Source organism: Ascaphus truei, chromosome 6 (genome assembly GCF_040206685.1).
Source record: "Ascaphus truei isolate aAscTru1 chromosome 6, aAscTru1.hap1, whole genome shotgun sequence".
Taxonomy (NCBI): Eukaryota; Metazoa; Chordata; class Amphibia; order Anura; family Ascaphidae; genus Ascaphus; species Ascaphus truei.
Genome location: NC_134488.1, coordinates 111,387,985 through 111,409,451, shown reverse-complemented (window position 1 = coordinate 111,409,451; position 21,467 = coordinate 111,387,985). Strand labels below are relative to the sequence as shown.

General features: G+C 44.4%; 1 protein-coding gene across 4 annotated transcripts in view; it reads left to right on the top strand.

Annotated features, from left to right (window-relative positions):
- LRRC4B (leucine rich repeat containing 4B) overlaps positions 1–21,467 on the top strand; it is a 316,216-nt gene that overhangs the window by 258,994 nt on the left and 35,755 nt on the right. The window contains exon 1 of one of the 4 annotated variants that reach the window (XM_075605779.1): positions 17,597–17,810. The exons of the other annotated variants lie outside the window; for them this stretch is intronic. The gene's annotated coding sequence lies outside the window, so the exon portion shown is untranslated. Of the gene's footprint in view, positions 1–17,596; positions 17,811–21,467 lie in introns of those variants that run through there. 4 annotated transcript variants of the gene reach the window in all.

Genomic DNA, 21,467 nt, shown 5'->3' with positions numbered 1-21,467 from the left:
TTACCCCCTCAAAGCTTTATCACATCGAGCCATCACTGGCTCTAAAATACTACTGGCTCTAAAACTCACCATGCTGCAATTTAAACATAGGCTGAACTATATACAACAGGGAGGGCCAACTCCAGTCATCAAGGGCCACCAACAGGCCAGGTTTCCAGGATATCCCTGCTTCAGCACAGGTGGCTCAATCAGTGGCCGAGCCACTGATTGAGCCAACCTGTGCTGAAGTAGGGTTATTCAGAAAACCTGACCTGTGGGTGGTCCTGGAGGAATGGAGTTGGACACCCATGGCATCCAAGAATAAAACCGGAGAAAAACAATCCCCATTTAATATAATCTTTGAGGACACCATACAGGTACATTCTATTCCTCTGGGTTATTTACATAATATTGTAGTGATTCATTTTATTTGCTCAAGTTTTTCAGCGTATTCCTGGACGATACGGGAGAATAATACTAGAACTTGTAGAAATGTAAGAATACCTTATGGAAGTACAATCATTTAGCACACGTCAAAGCAAGTCTTTGTGTACGATATAGTATTTATCATGCAACATTTCGTGTTTAGCCCCGTTGTCTTGCTTGAGAAAGAAAGTTTATTTGTAATGAAGAGTTTTCAGGAAAGACTAAATGACCTCAAAAATGACAACTTAGAGCAGGGGTGCGCAAACTGGGGGGCGGTGCGAGATTTTCCCGGGGTGTGCGCGGCGGTTGCAGAGGCCCCGCGCTCTTCCCCAAGGCATTTCATTTAAATACCGGGGTATCACCTGAGGCCTCTGCAACTTCCCTTACCTCGTCTGCGGCGACTACGCTGCCATAACAATGTTACCCCACAGCGTCTTTTGACCTCTAAGACAAAGTAAGGAGGGGGGCGCGAGCAGAGGGGGAGATTAGGCAAGGGAACGCAGCGGGGAAGAGTTTGCGCACCTCTGACTTAGAGGATAGAAGGGAGAGGGGGGATATGATTGAACCATTCAAATAAATAAAGGGTTTCAACTAAGTACAGGAGGGAAGCATATTTCAGAGAAGAAGAGGTCATGGACTGAAGCTTAAGGGGGGCAGGCTCAGTAGAAATGTGAGGAAGTTCTTACTGAAAGGGTGGTGGATACATGGAATAACTTCCAAACAGATGTGGTAGGGGCTAACGCAATAATTGAATACAAAAATGCTTGGGATGGACATACGGTGATCCTGAACACAACATAAAGCCAAGGATCAAATAGCGGGTAACGTTTTACAGCATATAGGAAATGGGCAGACTAGGTGGGCCAAGTGGTTCTGATCTGCCGTCAAATTCTAGGTCTCAATGTTCATTAATCTCCTTGTTACTTTTGCATTATTGAATACACTTTTTCTACCATAAAACACATATGAGCTATCCTCACAAAGTGACATGACACTGCGCGGCCCCGGTGCTGCACGCGGCGGCGGGTGCGGCTTTGTTCCTTGGTCTGTGCAGAGGGGGGAGGGGGCGAGGCGGCCATGACGTTATCCGGCAGGTTCGTCCTCATTGGCTGAAACGCCGGGGGGGGCGTGGCCACCGCACTCGTCGCACAGTACTGAAGACAATTTGACTGTCTTCAGGAAAAACTGGTCGTGCAACGCGGCGGCCAAGAGAGCTAGCGGGCTCAGCTCCATTGAGAGGCGGTTCTTGTCCCTGCCACGCTGCAGCAGGCACCGGGGATCTAAAACAGGGGTGTGCAATGTTTTGATCTTGCACTCCCCTGCCTGCTCATCTCCCGGCTCGCGTGCCCACCCCCCCCCCCCCGCTTGGATCCAGCGCCAAAAGATATTGCTGGGTCATGGGACGTCACGTGACCCAGCGGCATCATTTGACGCCGGATTACCATGCGACGCGTCGCAGAAAACCAGAGGCCCCCCGGCATTTAATTTAAATGCCTTGGGGGAGAACGCAGGACCTCTGTAGCACCACCCCCCCATGAAAATCTCCCGCACCCCTTGGGGGACGCGCCCCCCACTTTGCGCACCCCTGCACTAAAATATAAGTCTTGACATTGAAGGCCACATTTACTAAGTGCGCTAAGCCATAACACTATGGGCCATTCACTTGATTGGGCTGTACGGTGTTTAACGGCACAGGGAGATATCTTGCATGTGACTTTACATCACTTAGTAAATATGGCCCTGAATGCTCTCAGAAAACTACCATATGAGCTGTAACTTCTGATTCTCGTAGACCCAAAGCAGTTGCAACTCCTGGTGCTGAGAGTCAAAATGCCCAAGTAAAAGAGACAGACCCAGACAGATGGAACTCCAGTGCTTGCTGGGGGTGGAGATGAATATGTTTTGCACATGCTGCAGTGGCCCACTATGTCTGAGAAAGAATTACGGTTCTCTCCACTTTGTTACACCATGAGTTATAGATAATCTGAAGCTACATTATTTGCGTATTTAGAGTTCTTTTAATGGCGGTTCTTAGAAGCTGAAGAATGTTCGTGGATTGGGAATTCGAAGAAAAAGCTTCCCATAAAAGCATTTCTATGAAATGACTATGTACTGTATGCACCAATTGGTTATTCAGTAAATAAATTAATTCACTGTGCCCAGCTCTTATCCTCTGATGCACGGACATTAACCCTTTCATCAGTGGAGGAGCTAGTATATTTACCTATTCCATCTATTTTATTCTAAAAAAAACGTTACCTGTACATATATTTTCTTCACTGATCCACAGTTTGTGAGTGGTCTATAACAGGATGAATTATTTAAGTAATTGGTCCGTAAGGTGTCTTTTGGCGGCTTTTGAAATAGCAGCGCTTAGTAAATATGGTCCAAAATACTTTGTACATCAAGGACTATTCACAATCAAATGAAAACGTACAGTTGTTCTTTCCCTGTTGATTTTTAATAACCCCTTGTTCTGGTAGCAGAAATGTTACGCCTCGGAAACTAGTGGGAAAGGCAGATCAGCTTCCAGCTTTCTGATGCTTTCCGACATCTTGGACTCTTATAAAACAAAAAAGCAGCTGTGGGACTGCAAGCAAGTACATTCTGCGAGGCATCGGGAACCCTAGGCTGATATCTACCCACTGACATCCCCCAGCTGTAGCCAGGCGGGGGCGAAGTGGGGAGCATGTGATGGCCACAGATTACACGAAAGAACACAAAGCACGGGAAAAACATAGCTGTGTGTCTGCGGGGAAGGGTATTTGCTTGAGTGAGTGGGTTGAGGGTCCTGACCCCCCAAACTGATCTTCTCACATTCTGTCCACCCTAGACTTAGAACTGGGTCTGCATGGCCACCACACAACATTCACATTAATTATACATCTGAGTTATACAGTATATACAGGATTTAAAGCGAACATAATCATTAGACTTTTTGCCCTACACTTTAAAAATATACATGTTGCCCTGTGTAATGATGCTATAGGGTGACGTATTCTGTAAGATGTGGTGATATCGTACGGAAAGCCCGCCCCATTGATTTCAATAGGGCTTTCCGTACGACAGTGCCGGAATGACGCTACTGCAGCTTACAGAATAAGTCTTCTATGTGTATTTATACGTTTTCAAGGGGGGAAAAACACTTTGTCTTAACCCCTTCAATGCCAGAGGAGCCAGAAACGCAAAGCAAAGTTATGCGTTGCTGGCCCACGGGCAGAAAAGGTATTAGAGTAGAAAAAAAACTCCACGCCTTTGCAATGACTCTTAGACCCGTAATATAGTGGATGCGTGCGCTCCGCCGTGCGTGCGCGACCTCCGCCGTGCGTGCGCGTGGCACTTATAATTGGCTGTGGTTTATCAGCCTTTCTATATTAGGGCCGTGCGCGCGCACGGCAGTGAGCGTGGAGCCGGGTGATCGGGGAGAAGACAGGGAAAAGTGTTTTTGCACTGCTACCGTCGCTGTAATGTATGTATGTATGCATGTGTGTGTGCATGTATGTATGTATATTTATGCGTATATGTATGTGTATATATTTATCAACATTGCACAATAAAAATAATTTTTATTCATACATTTTTTAAATATTATTTAATAAATTATTAACACACAATCTATACACATATAGATACACACACACACACAAACACACACACACACACACACACACACATATACACACACACACACAGTTACCCAGTGACACACACACACAGTACCTTCCCAGCCTGTTGCTCCCGGCAGCACGGACCGTACACACAAAAAGTGTGTGTCACGTGCACGCGCGTTCGCAGATGCACGCGGACATGCGCCCGCACCTACTATAGAACAAGCCTAACTTTGTGTGATCCCTGTCTTCTCTGCTATATTAATTAGCAGGAAGGTCCTTCTCCACTCTATTTTCTGTTTTCCGCCCAAGGTTTCAGATGCTTGAAGATCATAACCGGTCTGACCACATGAATTATTGGTGGGGGGGAGGGCGAAATCACTTTCCACTTGCGGTCCACATCCTAAACATAAGATCTAGATAAATTGAAGTAATACATGTAACGGGTTTTCCCCCCCCCCAATCGCAGATTCTACTGTGTGGGTGCAGGAAACATATATTGTTACACGGTGTGGTGCATGACCTGTTGGCTCACAGGAGGGCTGAGCTTCCGCACGGGGAACCTGGGGCACTTATACTATGGACAACTTACTTATAACGATGCAGCGCCTCCACCTGCGATGGCTCCCACCAGAGGGGGAGTGGTTCCTCGCAGGACAATCACAATAATGATATACACGAGAAGTATAATAACTAAGGACTTTACTACATGCAAGAATAACATATCACATGCGTAATATAACCTGTGTCCCTCTCTAGAGGAGACACTAACTGTGACGTCTCGCAGGACGATTCCCCAACACCAGGTGATCCCACCCAGTGTCCAAAGAACCCCACCCAATGTCCCGTACTCCTACAGAGATAGTCAATGGGTGACTGCGCAGTCACTAATTACGCTAAGGGCCCGGTGGTGCACTTATGTATCAGATACCTGCCGAGCACTCCGGTGCTCGGGTCAGCAATCTTCGCAAAGGCTCAGTTGGCGATGACTCCTTCAACCCTCCAACCGAACTTCTGCACGTGGACCGCTAGAGCGGTCCTACTCCGGAACAGTCTCTGTGGACCCCAACGTGGGTCCAACCGCTTCACGGGAACAGCAATCTTCACTGTGTCCCTATCTTCCTAAGGGGCACGTGCTACACTATAGGCCGCGCCTATAGTACAGCAACCTGTAGTGGCTTGGGGAACTCCTATGGGCCTAAAGGGGTTAAGGACCTGTCCCACTCCCCTAACCACCCAAGTCCCTTCAGCCTCACTAAATGCTGCCAGCCAACGTGCTGCGCAACAAGGTGCCTGCCTGCCAGACCTCACAGCACTGTCCGCTGTGACCCTGACAAGGCAGCACTCTAAACTAAGGGCAGCGTCCCTATCTTGGGCCTACCTCAGTAATTAACCCACTACCCTAGTGGGGGGTTTGGGGCCTATCTGGGGTGCGGGTACCTATAGGGCCGCAGGAGCTGTACTAGCTCCCCGCGCCCTGCCTTCCCTCACAGCTCCCCTGCGCCAACTGTAACTCCTGAGTGACAGGGTCCCTCTCTCTAGAGCAGTCCCTGGCAACACTCTCTCTATCAGAGTACTTAGCTACCTCAGACCCTGGGGGTGCTGGCCTAGTACAGCGAGTCCTGGACTCCTATACCCTACCTCCTTCCTTGGGCTTCTCCGGTCTCTGACTGCGGCTAACTTGCTGTAAGCCCGCCAAAGGTATCTCTTTCCCAGGTGCTCTCTAAGCCCTATTGGCTCCCTGGTGTCACGTGGGGCATACAGAGGCTCATGGGATATGTAGTCCCAGCTCAGAGCCTTCCCTGGTAGGCTAGGGGTTCGCTGGCTTTTCCTACCCTGCACTGCACTTGCGCAAGCTTTCCCGGGCTGTCTCAACCTTCCCTGAGGTGTCCCTATGCTCGCGCGACTTTGCCCTGTCTCTGGGGCTCTCCCTGTGCCTACGCGTCCCTGCGCATGCGCAACCCGCATCCCAATGGCGGCGCCCTGCTTCACCGGCCGCCGGAACCTTAGAGACGCGATCGCGGCCTTAGCAACGGCCCGATCGCGTCCCCGGCAACCGGCCGCAGGCAGGGGAAGCCGCGCTGCTCCCTGCTCCAGCCCCCACCCTTGGAAACAGCCGTCGGGTCTTTTGGCACCCGCGATCGCGCTGTGACAAGGGAGGGGGGTCCCCAGAAGCCACTGGAGCTCCAGGCTACATACACTAAACATAAAAGGGAACCCGCACACTCGTAGAAAGAGACACTGCACAAAATGTAAATCAAAATGGAATATTTACTCAAAATATGAATATAAATATAATGACACTATATCAAGTAGATCTATACACATAGTGAGCTCATAATGGTAGCGAAAATCTAAAGAAAATGAGAGCAATAAATACTTAGCTTGAGCGCGTATGAGTAGCTGCAGGACGCAGCAGCAAGGTCAATGTAAAGTGTGTGTTGGTAAAGGGGGGGATCACACTGGGGGGAGCACCTCAAAAATGGAGAGGAAAAAACACCAAAATGGGGTGAAGGGAGGGGAAGGAAGGAAGGTGAACGAGGGGTGGAAACAATAAAAGGGGGGGGGTGGACAGAGGGGGGTAATGTTTCGGGAAAAACCCATCTTCAGGCCCGTTCCTGTTGGTTCTAATCCACCACAGTACTTCCCTCAGAATTGTCTGTGTGATGCTCCACAAAAAATCCTCAGTATTACCAAATACCTTAATTAGCAAAGAATTCAGCAAAAATCAGAGAGAAGCAAAGTATTTCCTGTATGGGATGAAGTCAGTCCAAACTGCAGCCTGTACAGTGTTTTTTCCTCTCCATTTTTGAGCTGCTCCTCCCATTGTGATCCATACATTTTGTGCAGTGTCTCTTTCCATGAGTGTGCGGGCTCCCTTTTATTTTTATTGTACTGTATTACTATTATCTCTAGGGACTCTGGGGCCCTTGTGTGTTCCAAGCACCTCCTATTCAGCTTGACTATTTTTCCATGGCTGATTCTCACCCTTATATCACTAGATAATTTGAAGTGTTCAGTAAGACTTTATATTGCAGCATTTATTTATTTTTCTCACGAGAGGATTTCGTGCTCAATGCATCTTTTTGTCGTGGCAGTATTTGCAAATGATATACAATGGGAAAAAAAAAATCTGTGCCGAAAAGGTGAAATCATTTTATATGTAGTAACCAAACTTCTGCAGTGCCAAAGGAAGCAGAACCATGGGGTGGGACACGCGGCCACTAGGAACTATCAGTCAATCCTGATAATCCTCTCTCTTTAACTGAACGCCTCCTTTGTTAGAAAGGGCACATATCTTTTTTTTTCCCCCAGCAATGCTACAGACAGTGAAATCTTGGCAACTGATATATTAGAAAAAAAAACACGCCAACACAGACGTCCAGTGCTGCAGCATTAGAAACAACTGCAGTATGAGATGCCCTGAAAGCTGCAGGCAGACAGGCACAGCAAAGCAAATGGATTGGTTTAATATGTTTAATTTGATACAGGGATTTATTTCACAAGGACTCTTTTGATACCAGCAGTGAATTCTGTACTGGATGCTGATGTGGTGTTAATTTTCTAATTAATCCTTTTGGATTATCGGCGCAATTAGACTGTTTGGTCACATGGGTTTAAAGTTGAGCAAATTCACCCTTTGTGAGGAAGAAACAGCTGCTGCTTCTACTGTGTTTTATTTTTTACATTTGACACTATCACTTTGTGCATGTGATGAATGCACAGTGGATAGATCTGGAATGCCACACTACCCGTATTAGACCCGTATATTTTTATGATTTAGGAATGGCAAGAGAAAATAAGATTTCTGGAATCAATCTAATGCCCCTGCAGGTACATAAAGCAAACCTACTCTTAATAACAACAAATTTACTTTTCTCAAAGTTCTTCACAATTACAGTATAATGTGCCTTTAGACACACAGAGATAAGGTGACTTACCACAGGTAAAAAGGTGCTTACATCAGGAATTGAACCTGGTTCCACTGATTCAAAGCCAGTGTTGTTAGCTTTCAGAGTCAATGTCGTTACTCGCTGAAACACTCCTTCTCACAAACCCTTACATTCAGAATGGCATTATGGATCATGAGAGACAGTCATCCAAGAAAGTCATGTTTCTAAGATACCATGGCACAGGTTTCCTGTTTCACAATCACTGTCGATTCAGAGTCGTTCCTTCTGCCTGATCACATAAAATAAACATTATCACGCGACATACATGTATTGTAATGATGGACAGGGCAACTATCCCTTTTCGGAACATTTCATGCATACTGGCCATCAATTCATATTTATTAGGGAGAGTCCTATTAAATGCTGTGTTTCGAGCGGATCTTGCCCTCCCACCCTCTTTGTCGGGTGTAATATAATAAACAATCCTGCTTCCCTTAAATAATCCACAAGGGCAGACATACACCTGACCATCGTTACCCAGGAAGAACTGAAGGCATACACACATCGAAGGATATTAACCCAATCATAGCCGGAAGATAATGATCATCCAAAAAAATCCCAGAGTCCACATATACTAAGGGTGGGCACTTTAATTGATGTTTTGATTATACAAATAATTTGTGTTGATTTTGCCAGAACTCGACTGGTTGTTGTTTTGGATTTGTAAATAAATTGGGGGGAAAAAATCAAAATAAGCTGGGAATTTTTATTATTTTTCAATTTGACCGTTTGTGCATCTATCTATCTATCTATCTATTTATCTATCTATCTATCTATCTATCTATCTATCTATCTATCTATCTATCTATCTATCTATCTATCTATCTATCTATCTATCTATCTATCTATCTATCTATCTACTGTAGATGCAAACACAGGGTAGGTAGCGCTAACTATATAAATGAATAAACCCTGATATGAGGAATAACCTCACATAGGGGGCTGCCTAAATACTAAAACTGACCCCCTGGTCAGATGCAAAACAAGAAAAAGAATATAGTATTAAAAAGGCGCCGGCAGATAAAGGATATATTCACCAACAGGAAGAAACCGATGTGGATTCCAGACGGTAAAGATGTGCTTAAAAAAGATATAAAAAAACACAAAACATAGTGTAATACTGCAAATAAAAATTAAATAACATATAATATAAACACTAATATCAAATAACTATATAATAATTTGTATATATTATTATTTGTATATGTTTTTTTGTCCAGTGTTTTTTAACCTATTTTTATTAAATGTTTTTTATCATTCCAATCACCCTTGATCTCAGCTGAAATATAGTTATTTGGTATTAGTGTTTATATTATATGTTATTTAATTTTTATTTGCAGTATTACACTATGTTTTGTGTTTTTTTATATCTTTTTTAAGCACATCTTTACCGTCTGGAATCCACATCGGTTTCTTCCTGTTGGTGAATATATCCTTTACCTGCAGGCGCCTTTTTAATACTATATTCTTTTTCTTATCTATCTACTGTAGCTACTGTATCTACTGTATCTATCTATCTACTGTATCTGTTTGTCTGTCTATATTATGCAAGCTACAATATTTGTATATATTTAATCACATATTTATATATATTTATATATATATATATATATATATATATATACATACATACATACATACATACATACATACATACATACATATATATATATATATATATATATATATATATATATATACACGCACAAAGGGTTAAATATAAATCTACTACAATCTGCATATGTTTATACAGTATGTATATTATCTGAGAGGGAGTGAATGGTCCCTTCCCCCCCTTCCTCCTCTGGTGCTCTGGTAGGGTCTGTAGGAGCATTCCAGGAGACTCCAACCTGCAGTTAACACCCTACGAACCCTACAAGAGCACCAGTGGAGGCAGGGACCCACAAGGTGAATGTGAGGAGGACATTTTTTAAAAGCAAGGGTTTTCCCATACTGCCCAAGCAACCGACATCGAATGGTCAAGGGTATGAGGAGGGCACTGGAGCCTGTGTTAGAAGCAGAAACAGACACATTGTTCCGACACAGGAGTTAGGTGGGGGTTTGGATTTTGTCCTCCTGAACTGTAATTAAATAGCTTATGGTGATTTATACATCCAGATAATAATATGATCAACCATCACTCAAGTACAGTAGCATATATCCTTTCATTATCTGTGGGATGCTAATATAGCAAAAACAAAACCTGAAGGATTCATCAATATAATGCTATGTTGGTACAGTATATACAGGTAAACCCTGTTATAACGCGCCCCGTTATACCGCGAAACGGTTATAACGCGGTTTTCACGTGGCTCCCGTTTAAAAAAAATAAATTAAAAAAAAAATTTTTTTTTTTTTGCACACGGCACACACTCCCAGCACTCACTGCACACACTCTACACTGCACACACTCTACACTGCACACACTCTACACTGCACACACTCCACACTGCACACACTCTACACTGCACACACTCTACACACTCTACACTGCACACTCCCAGCACTCACTCTCACTGCACCACTGCACACACTCTCACTGCACACACTCTACACTGCACACACTCTCACTGCACACACACTGCTCACAGCACACTGCACACACTCCCAGCACTCACTGCGCACACACTACACTGCACACACTGCGCACACACTCTACACTGCACACACTGCACACACTCTACACTGCACACACTGCACACACTCTACACTGCACACACTCTACACTGCACACACTCTACACTGCACACACTGCACACACTCCCACTGCACGCACACACTCCCACTGCACGCACACACTCCCACTGCACACACACACTCCCACTGCACACACACACTCCCACTGCACACTGCACACACTCTCACTGCACACTGCTCACAGCAAACACTCCCACTGCACATTGCACACACTCTCACTGCACACTGCTCACAGCAAACACTCTCACTGCACACTGCTCACAGCACACTCTCATAGCACACAGCTCTCACAGCACACTCACATGTCAGCAGCCCCCCCCTCACATGTCAGCAGCCCACCCCCCCTCACATGTCAGCAGCCCACCCCCCCTCACATGTCAGCAGCCCCCCCCTCACATGTCAGCAGCCCACCCCCCCTCACATGTCAGCAGGCCACCCCCCCACCAGCCCGTTTTTCACACCCACCCACCGCCAGCCCGTTTTTCACACCCACCCCCCACCAGCCTATTTTTCACACCCACCCCCCACCAGCCCGCTTTTCACACCCACCCCCCACCCCCCACCAGCCCGTTTTTCACACCCACCCCCCACCCCCCACCAGCCTGTTTTTCACACCCACCCCCCACCAGCCCAGTTTTTCACACCCACCCCCCACCAGCCCAGTTTTTCACACCCACCTCCCACCAGCCCGTTTTTCACACACACACACACACACACACACACACACACACACACACACACACACACACACACACACACACACACACACACACACAGCCATTTTAAAAATGTATTTAATTAACTGGCGCCCGGCCAGAGTCATCGCCGCACAGAGAGGCCAGACGGGTCGCATGCGGCCCGCATGTTGTGCAGGCCTGGTGTAGGGCTTCCGGACACCTCTTCCTTCCTCACTCCCTCCCGATCAGGTGCGCGGCGGGCATTTTTTTTTAAATTAGCGCGCCCCCGTTACTAACACGGTGGACCCGGAGGCCCGCGCTATAACGGGGTTTACCTGTATAAATAATTCTGTGATCCCGTCTTCTTGCCATACGACTAATGTGAGGATGATCGCTGGCCAGACAGCACCGTAAGGAAGTCACTCAAGTAAATTCCACGATAAGGGGTGTGCTTAGTTGCCTTCAACCTGTATCTTTTTTAGGTGATATATTGTTAGTTAATGCAGTCCCACGTATCAGATACTGGAGCTGCAATAAAATGAAATGTAGCCATGTAACAACATCTTTAATGATTATCAGTGTGTTTTATACATAAGGTATGTCTGATAGCTTTGTAAATTTGTGCCTTGCACAACGTGCCATATTGCAGTTGTACTTGGTTCACAGACAATTATAACTTTGCAAACCTGCAAGTCCTCACTATATGGGTCTGTGAACCAGGAACTCACTGTGAGTGTTGGAACATTCTACCCAATTTTCAAAACTTTGATTAAAACAAAAATAATTAAATTGTCTGAATTTGCACTCAATTCAAGCTATAAAACTCCAATCCCAATTGGCATGAATGCTTCTTAAATTCCATCCGCTTTATCCCACTGTTAACTATATTTAAATTCTACAGCTTTATGCTCAATACTAAACTCTATAGGTGACAAAATAATAAAAAGGTAGCATGCAACACCTCAAAGAGAACGCTTCGTGTACAACAGCTGCAGAGTGAATGAGGCTTTTAAAACTCTGAATATATTATTGTGCATTGATCTGGCACTATTGTCCAATTAGCAGCTGTCCGTGGCATTGTGTCTGGGCAGAGTAAAATACCTTTTGGATGTGAGCATCTTCTTTACAGTTATAAAGGGATTTGCAATATGTTGTAAGTTCATTCTGCAGCAGAGAGGTTAAATGTCATGAACACAATGTCATATTCTGCTATTACTCTGCAGATGACAGTAGGCCATGCTGTAAAGTTGAGTTATTATACTGGTTGGATACTTTTTTATTGGAGATAAATTCCGAATCTTTCAGACAGAACAGTACTTTTGATGGGGGAAAAAAATCTCCTGTGGACATGCAGGCATGTTTTACGACTGCTTGTATTTTCATTGCCCACTGGATGGAACAACAACTATATATCTATTAGCTTGATTTTAAGAAGACTATACATGGAAGGAAGGAATAGACACAGTCTCTAAGAAAATGATACAGTATACATTTCCCAAAGGATCATTGATTAGATTTTGATATTTTTTTTCATTTAACATAGTAAATGCTAGAATAGAAACAGATCTCCAGGTCCATTAAGTTCTTCTGGGTTCCTGCCCCATTTAATCTTTGATGCTGATTTATAGGAACAAAAACCACTGTACAGCAGCCAATGGACACAAGCATAAAAGTACTTCCTGTTCCTCAAATATGTAAAACTGATGGATGCATACAATAGATCCATTTAAGATTGTGTCAATGGTTCTCTTTGCCTTCACTAAGGGTAATAACAGAATGGTATGCAGTAGCAAACTGGGGTTCAACTTGTAGTCACAAAAGGCGTTTCATTTTTTTGGCCAAATACTTCTCCTTGATGTATTGAGCAACAGGAAAGGGTTGAAGGTTGAATGAATTCTTGTGTTGGATACAGAATTGAGGGGTCAGCACTTGAAACCGATATTGTGTTTTTTCCAGCTACCGTAATAACTGAACTGTAGAATAGCCGACTGGTACCAGGTAAATGAATGTAACACATATGTGTGTTTTTTGTTGTTAAGAAACCTACACATTTTCACATCCATTAAATTTTTCCCTGTATGGCAGAACATAAAAAAGTTCATTTTCTATGTTATTTTCATACAGGGCTATCCAAGTTTGATTGTAAGCTCTTCAGGGCAAGATTTCCTTTCCTACTGTCTGATTCTATGTTTGTTGCACTTCTGCTATTATAATTCCCTGTATTGTATTATCTCTTTTGGAAAGTGCTGTGTACACTGTTGGTGCTATAAATACATAGAAGGTAACATATAATATAGAATACTAGATTACCTACACAAACTCATGCCCCAAATAATGTATGTTCTAGTTGTGACAGTGTGACAGGGTGAAGTCAACCCCTATCAGTTATGCCTGGGAAACATATGTCTGAGTGCTTCATCCAGCACTCATAAGGGTTAACTCAGGTGGAAGCTAGCTAATCATGATGTAAGCTGACACCTGAGAGCCAGCAAGGTAGATAAGGATCTTGTTACCAGCAGTAGCTGCCTGTCTCAGATGAGAGCACATGGATAGATGTGCTGCTAGCCAGAAGGATACAGCACACTACTTACTGCAGCCAAAGTAAGATTTCTTTCATTTGTTTGCATGACTGCTTAAAAAGACTCTTACGGTTTGGGTATGGTTTAGCCAGCCAGCCTGCTAGCTAGGACTGCTGTGTTAGTCAGTTTTCTCCCAACGTGGAGCAGGATTTATTTGCTTAAAGGGACAGTGTACCCGCATGTTATGTTGCTGTGGAGAAATAAAGCCACTGAACGTTTTCATTTATCCTGAAACTACACGTGTGGACTGTTCCCTGACCTCGGCTACAGGCCGTCCTGCCACAGACAGCTTGAAGCATTTTCTCTGCTACTGTACCTCCTGTCTGATCTATCTATCTGTATGTATGACCTATGTATGACCTATGTATGACCTCTCATACCTGAAATTATTTTTCCACAATATCCTCTGTAACTCCTTTTGTGCCACTTCACCAATTAGCCTTTCTCTCAATCATTCCCAAGAGCATTACAGCTATAAAAACAACCACCTCTGGTGTGGAATCTGTACAGCTAATATATTTGACACTTATTGGCTCTGCGCCATAATTACTACTCACTGATATTACAAATATTAAAATCTCATGGATTGGAAGAATCCAATTAATTAATATGAACGTGCTTATTGTATTTATTCCAAACACTTCCAATCCCCATTCGGATAAAAGCTAAACTTTCCCCAATAACCCCCCTATAGGATAACCTGAGCTTCCAGTCGGGGCTACCTAGTCCGGCCTTTCTCCCCGGCGCAACGCAGGAATTGCAAGATTATGTGAGTTAAACGGGGAATCTAGCCACAGGCAATTTGACTATTTGCACTCAGAGAATTGTTTAGTTTAACTCTAGCTATTCCCCTCTCCCCCCCCCTCCCTCCATTAATTCATTTTGAAAACTTTGCTTAGGCGAAGCAGACGCACAGAAACTCAACTCCCAACTATCTGCACATATCTCGGCTCCAGGGAACGAGACAGATTTCAGGCCCACATTTATATCTCAATGGGAAGCGGATTTCAATAAGGAGCTTGACGGAGTGGACTGGGAATACATTTTTAAGGCACAGCTAAGAGCTCTATTTTTACTACTATAAAAGAGAATGCCTACAAGATTATGATGAGGTGAGGTGGTACCTTACTCCTCTGAAGCTGTCCTAGATTTTCCCAGATCACTCTCCTTTATGGCCCAATGGCTATGGAAGGCAAGCTTCCTTTCTTTACATGTGGTGGTCTTGGCCAAGGATAGCAAATCTTTGGGGGGAAATCAGAGACTTGTTATAAAGAATATTGCATGTAGATATCCCACCACATCCCTGGGTGTTTCTTATAAGCATGCCCCACAAAGATCTGTCAAGGTCTGAAAACAAACTAGCCAACATTGCCATCACAACCAGACTAGAGATAGCAGCATTATGGAAACAAAATGATATTATATCACTGGCCAAAATCCGTAATAAAATGGTTCCTTTGCTAAATGGAAAAATTGATTGTCTAATGAATGACTCTTATTCATGCTCCAAGTTTCAGAGAGTCTGCCAGCCATTAATAGCATACTCAGCTATTCATGGACTCAACCAATATTCAATGCTCCTCTAGAAGAGAGTGAAGTAACCATCCCTTTTTCCCAACTCTAAGACCAAACAGCATACGTGGTGAACCTGTATTCATATTACTGTTTTACACACAAATATGAAAAAACTGTGATTGTTTTTTCACCAAGAGCTAAATATTACTAGAACTGCAAATAATTGTGCCCCCTGTCACACACTCCTGCTTAGTTTATCCACATATCAAATGCATCATTTCAAATACTGTCAATAGGTAAAGGAGCACTCACTGATAATGTGTTAGCTGATGAATGCACAGCAGGATGCATCACATCAACACAGCTTTATAGAAGAGGCCAGAACTCACGTGACATTGGAGAGGATCTCTTGATTACAGGAATCAACGTTTCAGTCCAACACATCAATTCCTGTAATATACAGTATTAATCTACTTCAATGTCCATGTGGCTACTGGCTTCTTGTAAAAACCTCTATTATTTCAAATAGGCAACCGTTATTTAAACAGCTATCGTGGGGGCTTATGCACATGGCCGCTTTAGCAGTGGTATGCCCAGTTTCTCAATGGGCTTAAAACTGCAGAAGTGTGGCTATGTTAATAAGGCCAAGGTGTATCATTGTAGATAACACCCTACTGCAAGGCTGGCTAGCTGTAGTCCTCCGAGATCTGAAGACTGTTCAGATTGAAGTGGTCACTGATTTCTCTTCCAGCAACAACTGTAAACCAAGTACTGCAATGCAGGGATGCTTCAATATGTTGTTATCTCCCCAAATACATCTGCAAGACAGAACTTCTGTTTGGGTCTGCATGATCAATCAACTTTCTACACTGTGCATTCAATACAAAAAATTCAGCTGTCTGCAATTCATTTTCATATCCTTTCTACTCCAGGTCTGCAGGGGAAGAGAGATTGAGCAGGTCGCACAACACCAGTGTTGTGCTAGCGTGCATGTAAAAATCATTCCATTTCTACAATTTCAGCATGCAAATTATGTATGTAGCAGAGGTCTCCCATTTCCCCAGGGTTTTGCTTGATCAATGTAACAGCATTATACAGTACATGTAGTGGTTTTTTTATGCAAAAATAACACAAATGCATTTTGTACCATGATGCACTACTCAAAATATCAGTTGAGAGCTTGCAATGCAGTTCTTTGCAGTCCTCTTCAGTACTGATGGGAGTTATTACATGAACCCCCTCCTCGGGACCAGATATACAGTACTGTATTGTCACAGGCCATTGTGCAATGCATTTTGAGGATGGCAGCTGCCTTTATCAATTTGACAGTAGTACTAGATTCATGCAGAACCCAAGACTCCTGTTCCCAGTAGAGACATGCACAAAGCCACAGTCAGATTGTAACCATAGTAATGTGTCCCCTGAATGTGCCAGGTACCATTTCTTTATACATAGCTCCAACATTGAACACACAGGGAGTCCTTTACACTAAAGCCTCAAATAAAATGTCTTAATACAGGCCATGAATTACACATACTGAGTTGATGATGTGATGATTACTTCATTCATCCACCCACTTTATAACAACAAATACTCTCAGGTTATCATGAAATAGCTTTACCCACAAACGCTGACAGTTAAAGTAAAAGATACTTAGGGGAGTTGGTTTGTCGTTAAATAACCTTCCTTCACAGAAATAGAGTAATTGGGCAATCATAGGCTGGGCTACCAAAGGATACATTCGCCACAAAAGGAAATCATTCAAACAGAACGACACAAAGGGGTGGAGTTAGTATCACATAAATGCCCCCACGGATGGGGACTGACACCATTAAGACTCTGAAAACTGGGTTACAATATACACATATAAAGGGCCCTCTATAGTTTCAAAACACACAAGAGGTGGGTTATTGTAAATGAAAAAAATAGAGATTACTTCCGAGGTTCACAGCACCTTCACTCAGCCAGTTGTATGAATATAAAAAAGTTTATTAGTAACCAGCAATGTACAACAGCATGAACACTCTTACGCGTTTCGTCCAAGCCAGGACTTTTATAAAGAAAAAGGACGAGACGCGTAGGAGTGTTCATGCTGTTGTACATTGCTGGTTACTAATAAACTTTTTTATATTCATACAACTGGCTGAGTGAAGGTGCTGTGAACCTCGGAAGCAATCTCTATTTTTTTCATCTGTGACGTCATATCCGGTTGGGGCACGCAGACGCCAGCAAGCAGAATCCCAGCACACAGAGCCTCCAGGATCAAGCTTGCAGCCGCAAACAGGAACGGCTTTCAAGGGACCTCCAGGATCAAGCTTGCAGCCGCAAACAGGAACTGCTTTCAAGGGACCTCCACGCGATACACAGGGGAGACAGGTGAGGATATATTGGTAGCCGGGCCGTGATTTACTTGGGGGCGCCCCCTTGGGAGGTGTCCCCTTGTACCTGTAACCGGTTTTCCAGTACCCCACTCCCCTTGTTAGTATCGGAGATACCCATATATTGTATGTATGTATGTCTTTATTTGTATAGCGCCATAAAATGTACATAGCGCTTCACAGTAGTAATACATGTCATATAAATAACAAATATAAATAACACATCATGGGAATAAGTGCTTCAGACATACTGTAAAAGTAACATTAAGGAAGGAGTCCCTGCTCCGAGGAGCTTACAATCTAATTGGTAGGTAGGGAGAACGTACAGAGACAGTAGGAGGGAATACTAGTAAGTGCGTCTGCAGGAGGCCAAGCTTTGTGTCATGTGTCCATGATTATCCAGTGCTACTCATATGCTTCTTTAAGCAGATGTGTCTTAAGGTGGGTCTTAAAGGTGGATAGCGAGGGGGCTAGTCGGGTATTGAGGGGAAGAGCATTCCAGAGGTGTGGGGCAGAAAGTGAGAAAGGTTTAAGGCGGGAGAGAGCTTTAGATACAAAGGGGGTAGAAAGAAGACATCCTTGAGAAGAACGCAAGAGTCGTGATGGTGCATAGCGAGAAATTAGGGCTGAGATGTAATGAGGGGCAGAAGAATGTAAAGCTTTAAAAGTGAGCAGTAGAATTGAGTGTGAGATACGCGATTTAATCGGAAGCCAGGAGAGGGATTTCAGCAGGGGAGACGCTGAGACAGATTTAGGAAAGAGTAGAGTGATTCTGGCAGCAGTGTTTAGGATAGATTGTAGGGGAGACAGGTGAGAGGTAGGAAGGCCGGACAGCAGGAGGTTGCAGTAATCGAGACGTGAGAGAATGAGGGCCTGAGTCAGAGTTTTAGCAGTTGAGTAACAGAGGAAAGGGCGTATCTTTGTGATATTGCGGAGGAAAAAGCGACAAGTTTTAGAAACGTTTTGAATATGAGAGGAGAATGAGAGAGAGGAATCAAGTGTGACCCCTAGGCAGCGTGCTTGGGCTACTGGGTGAATGATCGTATTTCCAATAGCAATGTGGAAGGATGTAGTAGGGCCAGGTTTGGGAGGTAGTATAAGGAGCTCTGTTTTTGCCATGTTAAGTTTCAGTCGGCAGATGGCCATCCAGGATGATATTCCAGAGAGGCATTCAGAAACTTTGGTCTGTATAGCAGGTGTGAGGTCAGGGGTTGAAAGGTAAATTTGTGTGTCGTCAGCATAGAGGTGATATTTAAACCCAAAAGATGTGATTAGGTCACCTAGAGAAAGTGTGTAGAGAGAAAAGAGAAGGGGTCCCAGGACAGAGCCCTGGGGTACCCCCACAGAGAGATCAATAGAGGAGGAGGAGGTGTTAGCAAAAGAGACACTGAAGGTACGATGGGAGAGGTAAGAGGAGATCCAGGATAAAGCTTTGTTCCGAATACCAAGAGTATGGAGAATGTGAAGGAGAAGAGGGTGGTCCACGGTGTCGAATGCTGCAGAGAGGTCGAGTAATATGAGCAGAGTGTAATGACCTCTGTCTTTGGCAGCGTGGAGGTCGTCAGTTATTTTAGTGAGAGCTGTTTCAGTAGAGTGAGCAGTGCGGAAGCCAGATTGTAGAGGGTCTAGTACAGAATAGGTGTTGAGAAAGTGTAGCAATCGAGAGAATACAAGACGTTCAAGGAGTTTGGAGGCAAAAGGCAGGAGGGAGACAGGTCGATAGTTAGAAGGACAGGTAGGGTCAAGCTTGCTGTTTTTGAGTAATGGTATAACGGTTGCATGCTTGAAGGATGAAGGAAAGGTACCAGAGTAGAGGGAAGAGTTAAAGATCTGTGTGAGCATAGGGATTATAGAAGGAGCAAGAGGTTTTAGGAGATGGGAGGGAATGGGGTCAAGTGGGCAAGTGGTAGAGGGCGAAGAGGAGATCAGCAGTGATACATCCTCCTCCGAGATAGCAGAAAAAGAGTCAAGAAAGACAGGAGGAGAGTTGGGAAGCATTGTGGGATGGGAGGAGGCAACAGATGGGATGTTCTGCCGTATGGACTCCACCTTTTTCTTAAAAAAATCAGCAAAGTCCTGAGGTGAGATGGATGAAGAAGAGGAGGCAGCTGAGGGTGGTCTGAGTAGAGAGTCAAAGACAGAAAAGAGACGGCGTGGGTTAGACTTGTGTGTGTTGATTAGTGATGAAAAGTAGGTTTGTTTAGCCTGAAAGAGGGCAGAGTTGAAACAGGATAGCATAAATTTGTAGTGAATGAAGTCTGCGAGCGTATGAGATTTCCTCCAGAGGCGTTCAGAGGAACGAGTGGAGGAACGCAGCATGCGTGTGTGGGAGTTTAGCCAGGGTCTGGGGTTAGAAGGGCGAGGACGGCAGAGAGAAAGTGGGGCATGAAGATCAAGAGAGGAAGATAAGGCAGAGTTGTAGTTCCTGACCAGGTTGTCAGGGTCTGAAGCGGAACTGAGAGAGGAGAGGGAGGAGCGTAATGTGGAATCAAGAGCTGGTAGGTTAATAGAGTGCAGGTTTCTGCAAAAACGAGGGCTAGATGGAGATGGAGATGGAGAGAAGCGAGAGAGAGAAAATGAGATGAGGTGATGGTCAGAGAGAGGAAAAGGGGAAATGGAGAAGTCGGAGAGAGAGAAGTTTTTAGTGAAAACCAGGTCTAAGTAGTGGCCATCCTTGTGGGTGCTGGCTGCAGTCCACTGTTGAAGGCCAAAAGAAGAGGTTAGAGAAAGAAAGCGGGAAGCCCAAGGGAGAGAGGGGTCATCAATGTGGCAATTGAAGTCCCCAAGGAGAAGAACAGGGGAGTCTGAGGAGAGAAAGAAAGAGAGGCAGGATTCAAAGTGAGAGAGAAAGGCAGAAGGGGGATGAGTAGAGGAAGGTGGGCGATAGATGACCGCCACATGGACCGGGAGAGGAGAGAAGATCTGGACTGTGTGAGCCTCGAAGGAGGGAAAAGCAAGAGAGGGGGGAATAGAAACTGTTCTGTAACGGCAGAGAGAGGAGAGCAGGAGCCCCACGCCTCCACCCCTGCCATCAGGCAATCACCATATTGCCTTATTACCTGCATCACCTATATACCGGCGTCAAACCTTCTTTCCTAAACACACTCCATAGTGCCTGGTAGTGGCCTCGATAATTGGGGTTACCCTATTTTTTCCATATTGTAAATGAAACACTTAGGATGACATGATTGTAACCACAGTTCCGTATTGCAATAGTATGTATATAACACATCAAATAAAAATACCCCTTATGAGCACATTCACACATTTCCGTAAACCTGCCTTTCCCTGTTATCTTAGCATACAATGCATCTGCTGCGGCCAGGGATTCTGGGTAATGACATGCAAATCAGCACTCACGGTGTGTCAGTTTTTGCTTCTTATCCATTGTAAGCTTTTGCCTGCCATATCACACAACTTTGCAAGCACAGCCCGAGTTAAAGAAATGCACAGCCAGTAACCCTACTCACAGACAGCTGTTTTGGCCTTTTGGGTCTCATCATTGCGAGGATGGTTTATTGGCTATCCAATGTGACGCTGTGAGTGGCTCACTATATCTTATTTTGTGTACAACATGTCATTTTTATTAGCTATCGTAGCCTATGCAGAGTTGTTCAATGTAAATACTACCAGCTACTGTAGGATATGGACATGC